The sequence below is a fragment of the Hoplias malabaricus genome, chromosome 5 (genome assembly GCF_029633855.1).
Source record: "Hoplias malabaricus isolate fHopMal1 chromosome 5, fHopMal1.hap1, whole genome shotgun sequence".
Lineage (NCBI taxonomy): Eukaryota > Metazoa > Chordata > Actinopteri > Characiformes > Erythrinidae > Hoplias > Hoplias malabaricus.
In genome coordinates this window covers 5648331-5664384 of record NC_089804.1, presented here as the reverse complement: position 1 = coordinate 5664384, position 16054 = coordinate 5648331, and the positions used below count along the sequence as shown (strand labels likewise).

General features: G+C 41.0%; 1 protein-coding gene and 1 long non-coding RNA gene across 2 annotated transcripts in view; one reads left to right on the top strand and one right to left on the bottom strand.

Annotated features, from left to right (window-relative positions):
• LOC136696052 (synaptotagmin-2-like) overlaps positions 1-16054 on the bottom strand; it is a 63353-nt gene that overhangs the window by 36311 nt on the left and 10988 nt on the right. The gene's annotated exons all lie outside the window — the stretch shown is intronic.
• Positions 13356-15191, top strand: LOC136697998 (uncharacterized). Its single transcript, XR_010802779.1, has 3 exons — positions 13356-13795; positions 14597-14680; positions 14817-15191. It is a non-coding gene; the product is annotated as an uncharacterized lncRNA (long non-coding RNA).

Sequence of the window (16054 nt, the reverse complement as noted above, 5' to 3'; positions counted from 1 at the left end):
TGGGAGAGAGAGAGAGGGAGAGAAAGAGAGAGAGGGAGAGAGAGAGAGAGAGAGAGAGAGAGAGAGAGAGAGAAATAGAGAGAGAGAGAGAGAGAGAGAAAGAGAGAAAGAGAGAGAGAGAGAAAGAGAGAGAGAGAGAGAGAAAGGGAGAGAGAGAGAAAGAGAGAGAGAGAGAAATAGAGAGAGAGAGAGAGAAAGAGAGAGAGAGAGAGAGAGAGAGAGAGAGAGAGAAATAGAGAGAGAGAGAGAGAAAGAGAGAAATAGAGAGAGAGAGAGAAAGAGAGAAATAGAGAGAGAGAGAGAGAGAGAGAGAGAGAGAGAGAGAAATAGAGAGAGAGAGAGAGAAAGAGAGAAATAGAGAGAGAGAGAGAGAGAAATAGAGAGAGAGAGAGAGAAGAGAGAAATAGAGAGAGAGAGAGAGAGAGAGAGAGAGAGAGAGAGAGAGAGAGAGAGAGAGAGAGAGAGAGAGAGAGAGAGAAATAGAGAGAGAGGGAGGGAGGGAGGGAGGGAGAGAGACGCGTGGGGGTTGGTATAAGACCAGCTTCTTAATAAATCACTGGGCTCTCCTGCAGGGTTTGCATTATCACACTCCACCAGCCTCAATGGTGAAAACATACTCACGGGTTCCTCAGCCTCGCGCAATGTGCATCCAACGCTAAGATTCTGTGGTACAAACAACACTATACTATTCATTTTGACTAATTTCCCAAAACATTAGGTGTATAAATACGTTTAAAAGCATTTTTGTGTGAGATATTACTGTAACTCTGTATTAAAACATGTTAGAACTGTGCACTAGTAAAAGAGAAGAGTGCTGTGTAATATTACAATGACCAATGACATCACAAAGGTCAAAAACACCGTTTTAAATCGTGTCAAACAGAACTCACGTGTTTGTAGATACGATATTATCCACGTGAACAGAACAAAACAATTTTTCCTGAAGGAGCTCATAATGAATGCAGCGACCAATAAATTCTTCACTATTTGTGAGGTAACGTATTACTGAATAAAATGAAGACTGTCATTTTTAAGACTATGCAACCGTTACCATAAAATGACAAAAGAAAAAAAAAGCTTGGATGGTCCTTCATTTTGAAATATAACTTGAATGTACCCACAATTATACAGTATTACATTACATTTATTACCTTGTCCAGTTCAGGGTCGCGGTGGGTCCACTGGGCGCAAGGTGGGAACACACCCTGGAGGAACACACCACACTCCTCACAGACAGTCACCCGGAGGAAACCCACGCAGACACAGGGAGAACACACCACACTCCTCACAGACAGTCACCCGGAGGAAACCCACGCAGACACAGAGAGAACACACCACACTCTAACAGACAGTCACCTGGAGTGGTGACAGGTCCCTGGAGCTGTGACAGAGACACCACTTGCTGATCCACCGTGCCGCCCTACAGTATTACAATTAATATTTATTATTAGTTTAGTTCAAATGGAGTTAATCTATTTTCATTGTTTATGTCAGATATGTACAATGACTGTAAACCTGAAAATGTAGATAATGTCTCCTGTAAACAAGCTTTAATGAACTGATTTACAGAATCAGTGCTGCAAGTGCTCTCAAAGATCCACCCTAAGCTTCCCTACACTCCTGTGCGCTTTAATGTGTCCATATGGAAATTCATATTAAAAAATAAGACACCAAGTTAAAAATGTATTTCTTTACTTTAGTTAAGTGTTTGTTTTGTTTTGTTCCTGTTAGATTCAGGCAGAGATTAGAAGACACTGTTTTGGACAGGGTTGCCTCTGTCTGCATTGACACATGACCCGTCCAAAGTGCAGGGTAAGCCCCGGTCTCCTTCACAGCCACAGATTATCAGATGGGACTGGGCCCTTGCTTTGCTGCAGTCTGAACTGTTTACTGTTCACAGGCCTCACACGGTACTGCCTTCTTTAACGCGTCTACATCCCGTAACTTCTCATTTCTTCAGGCATACACGTGGTGTTAATGTTGTGTGTAAAGTCCATTTGGAACTGGCAGCACTGAGCCTGCATTTTATAATGGCTCTGGTTCCCAGGCAGACCACTGTGGATTTACCACTGATATCAGAGTCACTCCTGGAGGTGATTGCTGAAAAAACGTGACCCTTATCTGAAGATGCAGAAACAGTAAGAAACAAATAAAGAGTTAATCTTTCTCCTGAAAAGCAGATTTCAGACCTCCTGCTTCTTAATGTGAGAAAGCACTATAAGAGCTGCTCATCCGCGACTATTTCAACACTTTAACAACTGAACTAACTTTTGCTGTTACACACACACACACACACACACGCGCGCCATTAGGGTTTTATTGCCACCTCAGGCAGAAACACCAATAAGAGCCTTGGGGCAAACTACTGCCAAGTGCCATAAACTGAACAAGACGTCATCAGCTTCTAATATTTCAGAAGAACAAAAACACAAGTGTGCACAGTGCACATGGCCTTTTGACTCTTATTGAAAACCGTTGTTCTAGGTTATGGATCGGCATGGATTGCCCAGCTCCATTTACGTTGTGATTAAGTTTGTTTGCTAATGAAGGTGCATTGTTTAAACAACTCAGTGCAGTAAATAACAGAGCTCTGAAAGCCCTTTTCCTCTCTTATAAACCCAGTGAGTTACTTTATATAGTTCCTTTGCTCACTGCAAATGTCCCTGTGTCTACTCTGAAGCTTTTCAGAGTGTAACATCATTGTGAGGAGTGTGGTGTGTTCTCTCTGTGTCTGCGTGGGTTTCCACCGGGTGACTGTCTGTGAGGAGTGTGGCATGTTCTCTCTGTGTCTGCGTGGGTTTCCTCCGGGTGACTGTCTGTGAGGAGTGTGGTGTGTTCTCTCTGTGTCTGCGTTGGTTTCCTCCAGGTGACTGTCTGTGAGGAGTTTTGGTGTGTTCTCCCTGTGTCTGTGTGGGTTTCCTCCGGGTGACTGTCTGTGAGGAGTGTGGTGTGTTCTCCCTGTGTCTGTGTGGGTTTCCTCCGGGTGACTGTCTGTGAGGAGTGTGGTGTGTTCTCCCTGTGTCTGCGTGGGTTTCCTCCGGGTGACTGTCTGTGAGGAGTGTGGTGTGTTCTCTTCGTGTCTGCGTGGGTTTCCTCCGGGTGACTGTCTGTGAGGAGTGTGGTGTGTTCTCTCTGTGTCAGTGTGGGTTTACTCCGGGAGCTCCGGTTTCCTCCCATGCTCCAAAAACACACGTTGGTAGGTGGATTGGCGACACAAAATGTCCGTAGGTGTGAGTGTGTGAGTCAATGTGTGAGTGTGTGTCGCCTGTGAAGGACTGAACAGGACTGAACCTTGAACAGTATAAGGGTTACAGACAATAAATGAATGAATGGTAGTTTCTGGTTCTACTTCCTGGGCGGATGACAGAGGAAATCCACAAGATCATGTTGCTGTGATTTAAAACCACATGATGTAAGTGGAATATCACTTAATTCATTCATCATTTTAAATAAATTGATGGAACACTTCCCTGCACCAGGCAAGAAAGAGATAGAAAACACTAGGGACTAGGGTTATGGAGCTCGCCTCAGGCAAACTGAACAAACTTCATTGACATGTCCATTTCACACACACACACACACACACACACACACACAGAGAGAGAGAGACACACACAGACACACACACAACACCTCTTACAGCTAGCAGCAACCTTATGGTATTATGGTAGTTAGTCATCCCAAAGCATACAGAAGGACCCCCAGTGTGGCAGAGCTGAGACTCTCTCTGTGTCTTTGAGGGGTGTAACCGGAGCTTCCTCTTTTCAAAGAGGACAATTGACAAATAAGAAAATAAAGCAGCCCAGGCTGGGTTTAAATGTTTGCTTGTGTCAGATATGACAGCACTAATGCAGATTTTGACTATTAATATTAATATTTTAAAATCACTATATATTCCAGAAAAAAATTAATAAATAAATCTGCATTAATGGTGACTCGATAGTGTCCGTAGGTGTGAGTGAATGTGTGTGTGTCTGTGTTGCCCTGTGAAGGACTGGCGTCCCCTCCAGGGTGTTTTTTGACTAATAATTTTCATCATATATAATTCAACTCTATTTAATCACATAATGTGGGACACAAGCATTTTCTTAAAGCGTTTGTCTAGACCTCTGTGAACACTGCAGATAAAACTCAGCTCATCACTGTGGGTGACTTCATTCAATTGCAGGCCGTGTGTTGCCTGGTTATATACTAGATAAATACTGAAGAAAAAAAGATGATATTGACCTTAACATTATATTTCATACCTTTTTAGTCCCATTTAACAATTTTTTTTTTTTAAGAGTAAATAGTTTCCCTTTTTATGATTAAAGGCTAAGCACCACTTAATGGACCTCCGTGAATATTTCACATTATTTTAGTTACTGACAGATAGAAGTATGAATTAAAATCAATTTGCTTTAAAACTGACAATTTTATTAAATTGACGGAAAAACCCGAGCTCGCTACGGAAATTCTTGAACGCGACCGTGACGTCACTGGTGGACAACAGCTGAACAACGCCGCGGTAAAACACCGTTATGACAGTATCTAGCTAAATAACCAACATTATTCATGACAATAGCCTAGCAATAAGCTAATCTCAAATTTAGAGGTACCGTTATTCTTGTAAATGTGATCGAAGTCGAACTCGAATTCATCCGACACTATAAACCTCCGTAATGCAGCTACGTAGCCGAGTATAATCTGAGACACCGAGTTTAGCGAGTCAAGCTAACGTTAACTAACACCAACTAAAACAGGCGAAGTGAGTGTCCTTACCCTGTTTACCTCCATGTTACAGAGGCTCTTGAACACCTTTCGTTGGTGTCCTTACATGCCCATATTGTTGGAAAAGCGCCAGTGAAATGAGCTACAGATAACGGAGTGAGTGGATGGTCCTTTCCAAAGTGTCCGTTTAAAGTGGACAAATTTTGTCCATTTTCTGGATATTTTGGGATCTTTGGGCCATTTGTTCACAGATGTCCCACTGTACATTGAATGATTGCAGCCAAAAACAACACACCTTTTCGTCATTTTGCATTAAATTAAGTGCAGCTTCTAGAGTTGTTGTCCACCATCTACGTCACAGGCAAGACGCCTATTAGAGTTTCCGAACCCCTGGGATCAGTTTCTCTAACATTTTACCTGAGCATGTTCTGCAGGGTGTTAGGAATTATATGAAAATATCAGCTACATATATTCTTCCCTTTAGGATTCAGTTACAGTAAGAGCCCTGTTCGAAACCAAATGTTTTTTTGGAGTAAATCCTGATGTGGTATCTGACCTTGCACATTAGCAATAAATATTGTTATTAAATAATAATGTAGTGAACAAAGTAGTGCTTTGGGCTGTTTTGGTTGAAGTGCCAGCGTGGCCCTGCATCTTAAAGTCTCTGCTTTTCATCCAGTTTGCCGTTTTATATGTGATTCCACTCAAAAAATAAGTAGTTTTGGTCGAAATATAGCTACCGAATGAACAAATATTAATGACAGTACAGATATTCATATTTTTCAGCACCATATTTGAATCAATCTGTAGCGTAGTTACCCCAAGTTCCAGCCACTTTAATTACAATATTGGAAATCTTAGCTAACTGTAAATAAATAGAAGTACTTTACTCACTCAAATCAACATTTTTCAGGAGTCAAATGTGTGTAGATTAATGTCCGAGACTTGCTTGACTTTGAAAGAAAATATGTTTTTAGATAAAACGCTTTTGTTTAAGTAGGTGCCAATACTGCTAAGATTATTAGCGCCCCCTAACTTCGGCCACCTCCCCTGCTTGTGACAGTTAGACGAGACAGTTTTCTACCACATTCAGTGGTTTTGAGAGGTTTACAATGAGATTACGTTTGTCCTGTGTTGGTATCCGTACTCTACATGTAAGGATAACAATGGCGGTAGATTTTCCCCTCAGAGAAAAGGAAGCTAACCGCTAAGCTAACTTTACACTGAGGGAAATATCTGTCGCGAAATGGAAATGTGTTGTGTTCCACATGCAGTTTTACACACAAAGAATTACAACACTGTTAGAGATACTTAAATATTGTTTAGATGTGTGATTTCTTGCAAGACTGATGTTTAAATGCCCTACTAGGGCTTGATCTTACGTTTTATTGTTTTACCCAATGCGATTGGCGAAGAGAGAGAGCGGAAGTGCACATATACAGCAGGGGCCAGAATTAGGGGAAAGACTGATAGTTACATATTATATATCAATCGAACGGGCAGACTCTCAGAATTACGAGGATATAATATTATACTGTAAAATATATGATTACGGAATTAAAACAGAAACATACATTATTTTTTTTATTTCGTCAGATCTCTCCCTCATAAAAAAAAAAAAAAACGCTGCAACACGAGGCCTAAACAAACATAGCGTACCAGCACTTACCTTAGGCTTGAGTTTTTTCGTCAAACAGTTCGTTAGTAACGTTCGTGTTTGTGTAACAGCAGTTCAAAATAACGTACAACAAATTCGAAAAACAACATCCCCGTGGATCTCCACCATAGGCTCTCTCCCTTCCAACAACATGTCAATCAAGCCTGTAGACCAATCAGGGGCCACTTTATGGCGAAGCGCACCTCTAGGAGGCGGGACAAACACGGAAACACCATTAAGCAGAGCGCATGCGGTTTCAGTTTTCAATGGATCGTAGCACTTTCAAAATCTGACCAGACGGATTTACTTCCACAGACGACTCAACAACCAAAGCAACACATATGTTTTTAAAGTTTAGATTCCTTTCACTGGCTGCCTTTCCCCCACTGAAGACATTTAAACACAGGAGGTGTGTGAGAGAGTCTGCCTTGCTCTACAGCCAATCAGAGTGAAGCTCCCGCACCCCAACATGTCTGGCCTTAAAGGGGAAGAGTACTGAGTGTAGATATCAGAATTAAACAAGTTAAATTATAAAACACATCATAACAAAAGGATTTTCATTCAAATTTGCATTTAATTCTCTTTTAAATTTTTCATTTTGGAGATGATCCAAAGGTAATAATTTAACAGTTTTTACATCCTGAAACTGCACAATCTGGGGCAATATTTTCACAAAGCTGTGGGACGTGATACTGGTACCTGAGCCTAGGACTCTAGTCAGCTCATACACAAAACACCATCAGGGGGAGGCAAGTGTAGATCAGAAAGCATAACACATCAGTTATAGCTTGAAAAATCTTTTAAGTACAGGGTCTTAAATCCTGCTGGAAGTGCAAGAGGACGAACACTGAAAGTGTAAAACCAGCGCACTCGGGTCTGAAATGCATATTTACAGCGTGCTGCTGTGCTGTTATGTATTGAGTTCTCTATTATAGCGTGTTACAATGCAGCTTCTGTGGAGAAACGTGTAATATAAATATGATGTGAATATGACCCAGCATTACATTTCAGTACGTCAGAAATCCACAACATCTGGATTTATAGCCACTAGTCATTTCAAAGTTAACATGACTGGGGTGAATTTAATGATGTGCTCATCCCTGAAGAATGAGCAGCCGTGAAGAATGTGTGTCGAGGCAGATTGCTGGCTCTCGTGTGTCCGTCAAGGTGAAGAGCTGTCTTGAAAATGCTGAATTTAAAGTGCAGGGAGAAGATGCAAAAGTAAACAAATCAGACCCATCTTATTTAAATAAGGGAGCACTCAACTTGCTGTGCACCATTGATTTGTGCCTGACATTTACTCATTTGGCAACTGGCTTTCAACACAAGTACAACACAAGTATATTGCACAGTAGTAGGTGGCTAATAGGACGTGTGTGTGTGTGTGTGTGTGTGTGTGTGTGTGTGTGTACACCATGTCTCATTGTTGTTCTGTTGTTCTAATATTACAAACTAGTTCAAATTTTCTGAATATTTCTTAGCTTTTCTTTAACAAACTAATCATAGGAACCTCACAGGTGCGGGGACATTTATGGGACTGTATTAACACAGGTGACATTGTCATGGAATTGTGTGTGTGTGTGTGTGTGTGTGTGTGTGTGTGTGTTGGGGGCAGGGACCTGTATGGAGTGGATCAGACTCATCAGGTGTTGCTGAAGTTGTTTTTAAACAAATTAAATCAAATCAAATCAATAATTTGCTGTTAGTTCTGAGGTAAAATGGTCCACCCACAAAGCAGCAAGTACAGAAACATGTTTAAAATCTCTGTCTGATCATTCAGTGTCTGTGGAGCATCATTAACCTCTCACTGTCATTGACAAACAGGTAAAGACTAACTCACTGTGAGGAGAAACAAATGGATTGCAATTTATTGCTGCTTTTCCAATGCATAGCACCTACATTACTCTACTCTGTTTATTCATTATGCGAATGTGGTACCTGGTATTGAGAACAGGGTACTTTTATAATATATGCTCGCTTATGGTTCCAAGCAAGCCTAGAAGGGATTAGAATGTGATCTGTAAACCTTACAGAGAGCTGATTGGCCAGAGAGACCTGTGCCTTTACGCAGCGGAATGCAGACATCCAGCACAAACTTCCCAATTGTAGAAACTCCAAGCTAAAATAGTGGGCACCTTTATTTTATTCACAGCAGCGGTTTGTAAAATAACGCTGTGTTTATTTTAAGAGGTATAAATGCTCCTCGGATCTATGGCTGAAGAAAACAATCCAGCGGGAGCTGACTGGTGCAACTAGGAATGAAAAAATACTGAGTTCTGTAAATTTATTTGCTAAACTGCATATACACGATGAGTAAACAATGCTTAAATATGCCACCACCGTTGTGGTTTCTAAAACCCACTGTTCATCTTAGAGACAGTGTTTAATGACATCACCGGCTACATTTCTGAGGCGGTGGAGCTGTGGCAGTGGAAATTGAACCAGGATCCAAGTCCCAAAGAATGAATAGAGCGGATTAGATTGGACTAGTATAGTACCATGCAGTGGGAAAGCCCCATATAATTAAAGAACTGTACAAAAAAGAGTTCTACAAACACACCTGTAGAACTACATGTAGGTCATGTAATGGGCTTTATAAAGGGACAATAACTAAATATAGAAGGAAGGTATTGAATTCTCTGGCTAGTGAGTTAACCGAGTTCACAACTGTAATTAAAAACACTGTATAAAAGTGAGTTTACAAAGCAATGTCTGTAAATGAGTGGAAAAACAAACTGGCTCGGTTCGATATGCTAGTCTTTCTCTCTCTGCTCACGGCAGAGGCATGAGGAGTATATTTAGACAATGGCAAGAACTACAAATGTTGAAAAGCATGAACCGAGATGAGGATATTGCTCTGTTCCTGCTCCATAGGAGGGTAATGTTGATATATTTTTGTTGTTTCAGGTCACTTAAGGTGGACATGGGCTAAGGGCTAACTACATCACAGACAGTGCTACAGAACTAAGCAATTCCAGTTACAAATGAGTTTCTGTGGTAATTAAAACAGTGAATAAAAACTCACATACAAGTTAAACTTCAGCAGTTATTTTCCCTCAAACACACCGTTCTACCTTAAAAGACATGGAGCTTAGAACTGAGTTTCCCCACAATCGTAGACATTCCCTTTATGGTACTACTTTGAAACCTGGAGAGTTAGAGTGTAAGCTACTGTCATTCATTCGTTCATTGTCTGTAACCCTTATCCAGTCCAGGGTCACGGTGGGTCCAGAGCCTACCCGGAATCACTGGGTGCTAAACTACTCTCAATTAAATTACATTTCTATAAACCTCCACATAAAATGTGAAAGAGAAAGTGGCAGAGAGGGGAGAAAGACCTGTTCTTTCAAACTCATCACTAAGAAAAAGAAAGTTTGTATGTTTTTCCTCTTCATGGGTAACGTTCGAGTCTTTAATCCGAAGCTGACAGCTGACAGTTGTCAGAGCCACAGAGAACTCAGTCAGTTTATTTGTGTAGCCTGCCAGGTGAGGATGAAGTCATCAATCACTATCTTGTGGCCTATCATTAAGTGCAGCAGCATGTAAATTAGCATATTATATTAAAGAGCCAGTGCCTATTTTAAGAACAATCGCATTGTTTAAAGCTTGCTAAGTTAATAATATTTGCGCATGAGCTGTCAGGTACACAATTGAGTGCTTAGTTTCTTGCACACGTTAACATTTTAAGATCCCAGTGTAAGCATGGATATAGTCATTGTGAAGCTGCATATGGACATGAATGGCCACCGTATGGAGTCATGTCAATACACAGATACCTTCAGCATTGTCACATTTAATATGTAAAGTATGCATATTATTAATTCAGGTTACATTTAATAATATTTCCAAATAAAGTGGCAACAAACCATTCAGTGCTGGTACTGACAAGGAAATTAACAACAATACACAGTCTTTAATAATCTCTGAAACACCACATTATCTGTAGCCCTTATCCAGTTCAGGGTCGCGGTGAGTCCGGAGCCTACCCGCAATCACTGGGTGCAAGGCGGGAACACACCCTGGAGGGGGCGCCAGTCCTTTGTAGGATGACACATTCACACCTATGGACACTTTTGAGTCGCCAATCCACCTACCAACGTAGGAAGGAAGAAACACACCAAATTCCTCACAGACAGTCAACCGAGGTGAGGTTTGAACCCCAAAGACCCTGGAGCTGTGCGACACTATCTGCAGTGCCATGGCGCCGAAATGTAGCGTTACATTATGCTTTTTCACATTTTTTACTCTTATTAGCTCTATCTTTATATATGATGTTGATGATGCTATTCCCAAATCCATCTTTTGCTGTTTGTATGATTTAATTCTTTGCTATTTCTGGGCACCCAGAAATATCTTGTATGTAAAACCTTGGATATAATAATGTTGTAGATAAAATGCCAATTTAACCCACACACAGTGGCTACTCTGATGGAGTCTCTCTCTCTCGCTTTCTCAAAACATAAATAAATATATAAATAAAAATGCCAACCCAAAAATGATTAGTGGGATAACCCTAGTACTCGATCAATCCTCCAAAATCTGCTGGTGTATTTGAGTGGACAAATATTGTTGCTCCATAAAATAAGAGCAGTGATAAATATGTTGGCTGCTGATGGGCTCTTTCAAGCTGTTCTTCTGAACAACACAGACCTCCAGCTTGTGACAAACTCAAGCATCCGTCAGCATTCCCTTACAGCAGCAGACTGTCACACAGCGAGATTAATGAGCAAAGAGCTTCTGATTAATCACAGCTCTTTGTCACTGCATTTTAATAGACCAGGAAACACTGTGCTGTATTATATTACACATTATTAAAGTATTATCTCATTTATATAGTTGTAAATAGAGCTTATGCGCTTGTCATTAGGTCCATAAGTCGGTTTACACTGCTAATGCAATGAAAAAAGCTTCTATGTGTATGTCAGGCCAGTTGTATATGAACATATAAGATAAATTATCAACGAGACTTGGATAAAATATTTCTCTGTCCTCTAATACTGTCCATTATTCCGTTGGCATATTATATTATTTTCAAAAAAATAATAATAAAAGTGAGCTCCTCGGTTTCAGACGTCTATAACACATTGTGTGAAAATAAAATCCTTACCCACCTCAAGACCTGTCTCAGATATATCTACATTTCTGTCTCACTCCAAGCAAATGTGTGCATTCCCAGACAAATTAACTGCTACAAATATGCTAACAGACCTCAATGTTGTTTCATAACTCAAACTCCTCCAAGGTTGATTTAAAGACGACATTCAGGATTTAAATTAAAAAACAAGATGTTCCCTCACTGTTTGCTTGCTCTCTCTAATGTGTTTAGTAATCCCCAGTGTCAGTAACAAGTACAAAAACAAAGCGGCTCGGTCAGACATGCTAGGCTATCGCTCTCTCTGCTAAGAACTGCTGAGAGCCATTCAAATGTTGAAAATCAAGACAAGGGATGAGGACATTGCATTATTCCTGATTCATAGGTGAGTAATATTTGCTACTTTTAGCTGCTTTAGATTGTTTTAGAATTAACCCACTCTCTGTTCCAGAGACTGCTAACGGCATGAAAGTAAACACACTGAAAGTGCTAAAAACAAAACAACCTGAGCTACAAATGAGTTTCTGTGGTAATTCAAACAGTGAATAAAAACGTAGACAAGTTACATTTCATCCACGTACAAACAACAGGCATTTTTCTCCTCAAACACACCATTCCTCCTTAAAAGATGCTGCACTTCTGAATGTAAACAAACCAGAGAGAACTGCAGTTCTCCACCATTGTGCATTGTTTTTAAACCTGTTTTACTTTATTTTTTTAGAATCCTAACTGGAACCTGACAAGCCAAGCCTGTGTTATACGGACTTTCCATCAATACAGCAATGAACATAATGTAATATATCTATATCTATCTGGAGTTTTTAAACCCTGTGTCCACTCTCTGTCCACTCTGTGAGACACTCCTCCCTCGTTGGTTCACCTTGTAGATGTAAAGTCAGAGACAGTAGCTCATCTGTCGCTGCACAGTGTGTGTCGCTCGTCCTCTAGTCCTTCATCAGTGACACAGGACGCTGTCGGATGGATGTTTTTGGTCGGTGGACTGTTCTCAGTCCAGACACTGAGGGGTTTAAAACTCCAGCAGCACTGCTGTGTCTGATCCACTCTACACCAGCACAACACACACTAACACCACCACCACGTCAGTGTCACTGCAGCGCTGAGAATGATCCACCACCACATCACACCTGCTCTGTAGGGGTCCTGAGCGCTGAAGAACAGGGGGAAAGGAGGTTAACAATTTATACAGACTCAGTTCTGTAGAAACAAGGAGGTGGTCATACACTAATAGTGTTGATTTAACACTGGTGAATTTACTGTGTAAAGTAATTGATTATCAGTGTATATCGATTGCTACAAATATTTAAAAAATGTATTATTATTATTATTATTAACCACACACTGCTATTCAAGTGTAGACTCGTGTTGGTATGATCACAAAATGAGAGTATGTATTTCCTAAGAGTCAGTCTTAAGTAAACTCACGTCTTCCCAGTAAACAAGGAACGTCTCTGGACGTTCAAAATAGGTCTAAAAGTAGTCTGTCCGTCAAGGACATATTTTAAACATCAATGGACGCCCAAAATCCATCTTAATAAGTTAGTTAAGTGGTGACCAATCGATAACGTCAGTGGACGTCCAAAACGCGTTTTATACAAGTCATTAATTTCGGGACCAATTAATAACGTCAATGGACGTCCAAAATACGTCTAATAGTCGTCTTTTCAGTGTCTGTGTTTGGACGTCTTTTCAACTTTCATTTTCAACCTTAAGAGAGCGTTGATTAGACGGCAGTCATTACGTTATTTCAACGTTGAATCAACGACTAATTGTTTACTGGGTTTTATTTATTTATTTATATTTTTAAATTAATTCCGCGCCTGCGCATTAGAGCCGAGGACTCAGCAGTGTTCAGGACCGCCCCTGGTACATAGAGAATACAAAAGAGTGTCCGACACCTCAACGAACAACAAAGGTGAAAACAGGTGGCCACCGACAACGACACGGACTCGTCCACTGCCTCTGAGTGAGGGCTAAATGAATTCAGAGCCGTGTAAAAGTGCCCTGTTCTCGTAGCTCCAAAGAAGAGGCGATGTAAACGCGGAGGAGTCTAATCAGAATATCCTCCGAGGACAGGTTGTAGAGCGTTTGCACAGCTAACTGATGCCACGGGGTTTCTTTTGTCGCCATCTAAACCTGTTCGCGCTAGGCTGTCTCCGCTGAACAGGATTCCTCAGATTACACAACATGCCTTGCCTTCCCACACTGCGACAAAACGCGTTCACGTTAACGGGGGCACGTGGACAGAGGGGTGTATGAGAGACTGCTGCTCAGTATTTTACACGCTGCAGTGGTCGGTGTCTTCGCAGAGAGGAGAGGTATGGATCACGCGAATGATTTTTCCTCCTCCAATTGCCCCTTTTCTCTTATTTGTGTCGATGATGTAAATAAAAACACCCGTGGAGAACGAGCCACGTAAAATACAGCACCAGTGCCAGCAGTTTGTACTCAGTTCCTCACCCAACACTGCTTCTGAGATCAAAGGTATTAATAGGGAGTTTTCCCCTCAGGCCCCTCCCCATTTCTGCAGTAACAGCTTTTACTCGTGGTTGGCTTTACGTTGGAAACGTAGTTCTGTGTTTATTTATTTAGTGTACTACTGTTGTCATTGTACAGGCTACAGCCAACTGTTACCACCGCATTTAACCTATATGTGGCAACACACACACTCATAGACCACTAGGGGCAGTGTGCACTCAAACACTGCCATCCCCAGCGCCCAGGGAGCAGCTCTGTGTTGGGTTCCTTGCTCAAGTGTGGTTCTGTGGATGTTTACCGAGGAAACAGCACCGTTCCTTCAGTCCCCACCCACCCCCTCCCTTGAATTTCAGCCCCCCCCCCCCCTTTTTTTTTTTTTATTAATTGGTCACCATGACTCTGACACATTTTTAGTAGGACATCACAATTATGGCTAACTATTTAAAGGTGCAATATCACACTTTTGGAAACAATCATTATAGCAGCTAACAGCTTATTTGTGTGTAAAGATACACTGAAATAAACCATCCTCCTAAGCATTTTGAATTATCGTTGTGTACGATAGTTGCTCTATAAATAAACGTGCCCTGTCTTGCCTAAGCAGAAAAATGAAGTCACACACCCTTTGTGTGTGTGTTCAGCTCCTGTTTTCATAATCACGATGGATGCCCCACTTTTTGTTTTGTCCTCCTTAAGTGACAAGACAGCAATGTGCTTACGAGAGGGTGAGTTATTCACACACAGATCATACACAAGCTTCAGTAATCGACTTATTTCACTCCTGTGTTGTTGTAGTGTGTAAGAGACTACACACACAAACTAAACATTCCTCCGTCTCAGTCGTTATCCCCCTGTTTACAGGTGAATAATCTGACCCTGCTGTTGTCTGAAAGTGTGAGAGAGGTTTCCATACCACCGCGATGCTGAGGCCGAACACGGTGTATGGAGTATAGCGCTACTTTGGGATGTGGCCTGAGCTCCTCTACTGACTGACACAGGAAAAAAAAAGAGCTCCGTTTACAAACAAGACACGGATAAACGGGTCAGAGCTCCATATTATATTTCTTTAATTTTATCGTCTAAACGAGGAACTTAAAAGTGTCGACTGAAATGATAAAACACTGTAAATATCACCGTTTGTATTTGAGTTGTATGTTTGAGTAATGAGTAGGTCCCCAATATGGCAGCTACTCTGTACGGTGATGACAGCTGCAACCCATGAATACATTTGTTCTTAATGAAAACCTAAGTGGTTTTTACAATGCAATTTAGTGAGCGCATGCACAAAAATAAAATTAGTTGTTAAACATATATTTACCAGCTTCTTATTCACATTTGTTTCCACCTTAAAATCGATGTTCAGGTAAAAAAAAAATACCTTCTGAAGATATTTCCCCATCATTTTGTGGTTCTCAAGTCTGTTTACGTCCCTGAAACCAGTCTAATATCTTGTACCTCTCAGTGTCTGTAAATGACTAAAAATGGCATCTGGACTTGTTTAGACGGCTAAGAGACGTCCAAATGTTGAAAACAATGAACCAAGGCGAGGATGTTGCTCTATTCCTGCTCCGTAGGTTGTAATAATGACATTGTTTCAGATCACTTAAGGTGGAAATGTCTCCAAATTCAGCAGACTGCTAACTGCATGAACACAATCACAGATTATAGTGCTACAAAACAAAACAACTCGAGTTATAACTGAGTTTCTGTGGTAGTTAGAGCAGTGAATCTACACTCACAGACATGTTAAAATAAGTAAGCTAAGTAAAAACAACAGTCAAATCTTTCCTCAAACCTACCGTTCCACCGTAAGAGATGTTGAGCTTCTGAACAGAGTCTCCCTGCAATCGTTGATGTTCCCTTTAAGGTAGAATGGTATGGTTATCATTGAATTAGTTATTTATTTAATTATTTTTACATAAAGACAGTGAGTCATTCGCCTGGTCATGTCCGTATCTGTCGTATGTACGGCTTCAGCTTCCTGTTGTCTGTCTGAAAGTCTGAACCACAAAATAAAACTTATTAACATTCCATATCTGTTGCTGGACTGAAAACATTCCATGAATGAAATATCCAGCTTCCTGCGGGCAGTGTGCTGT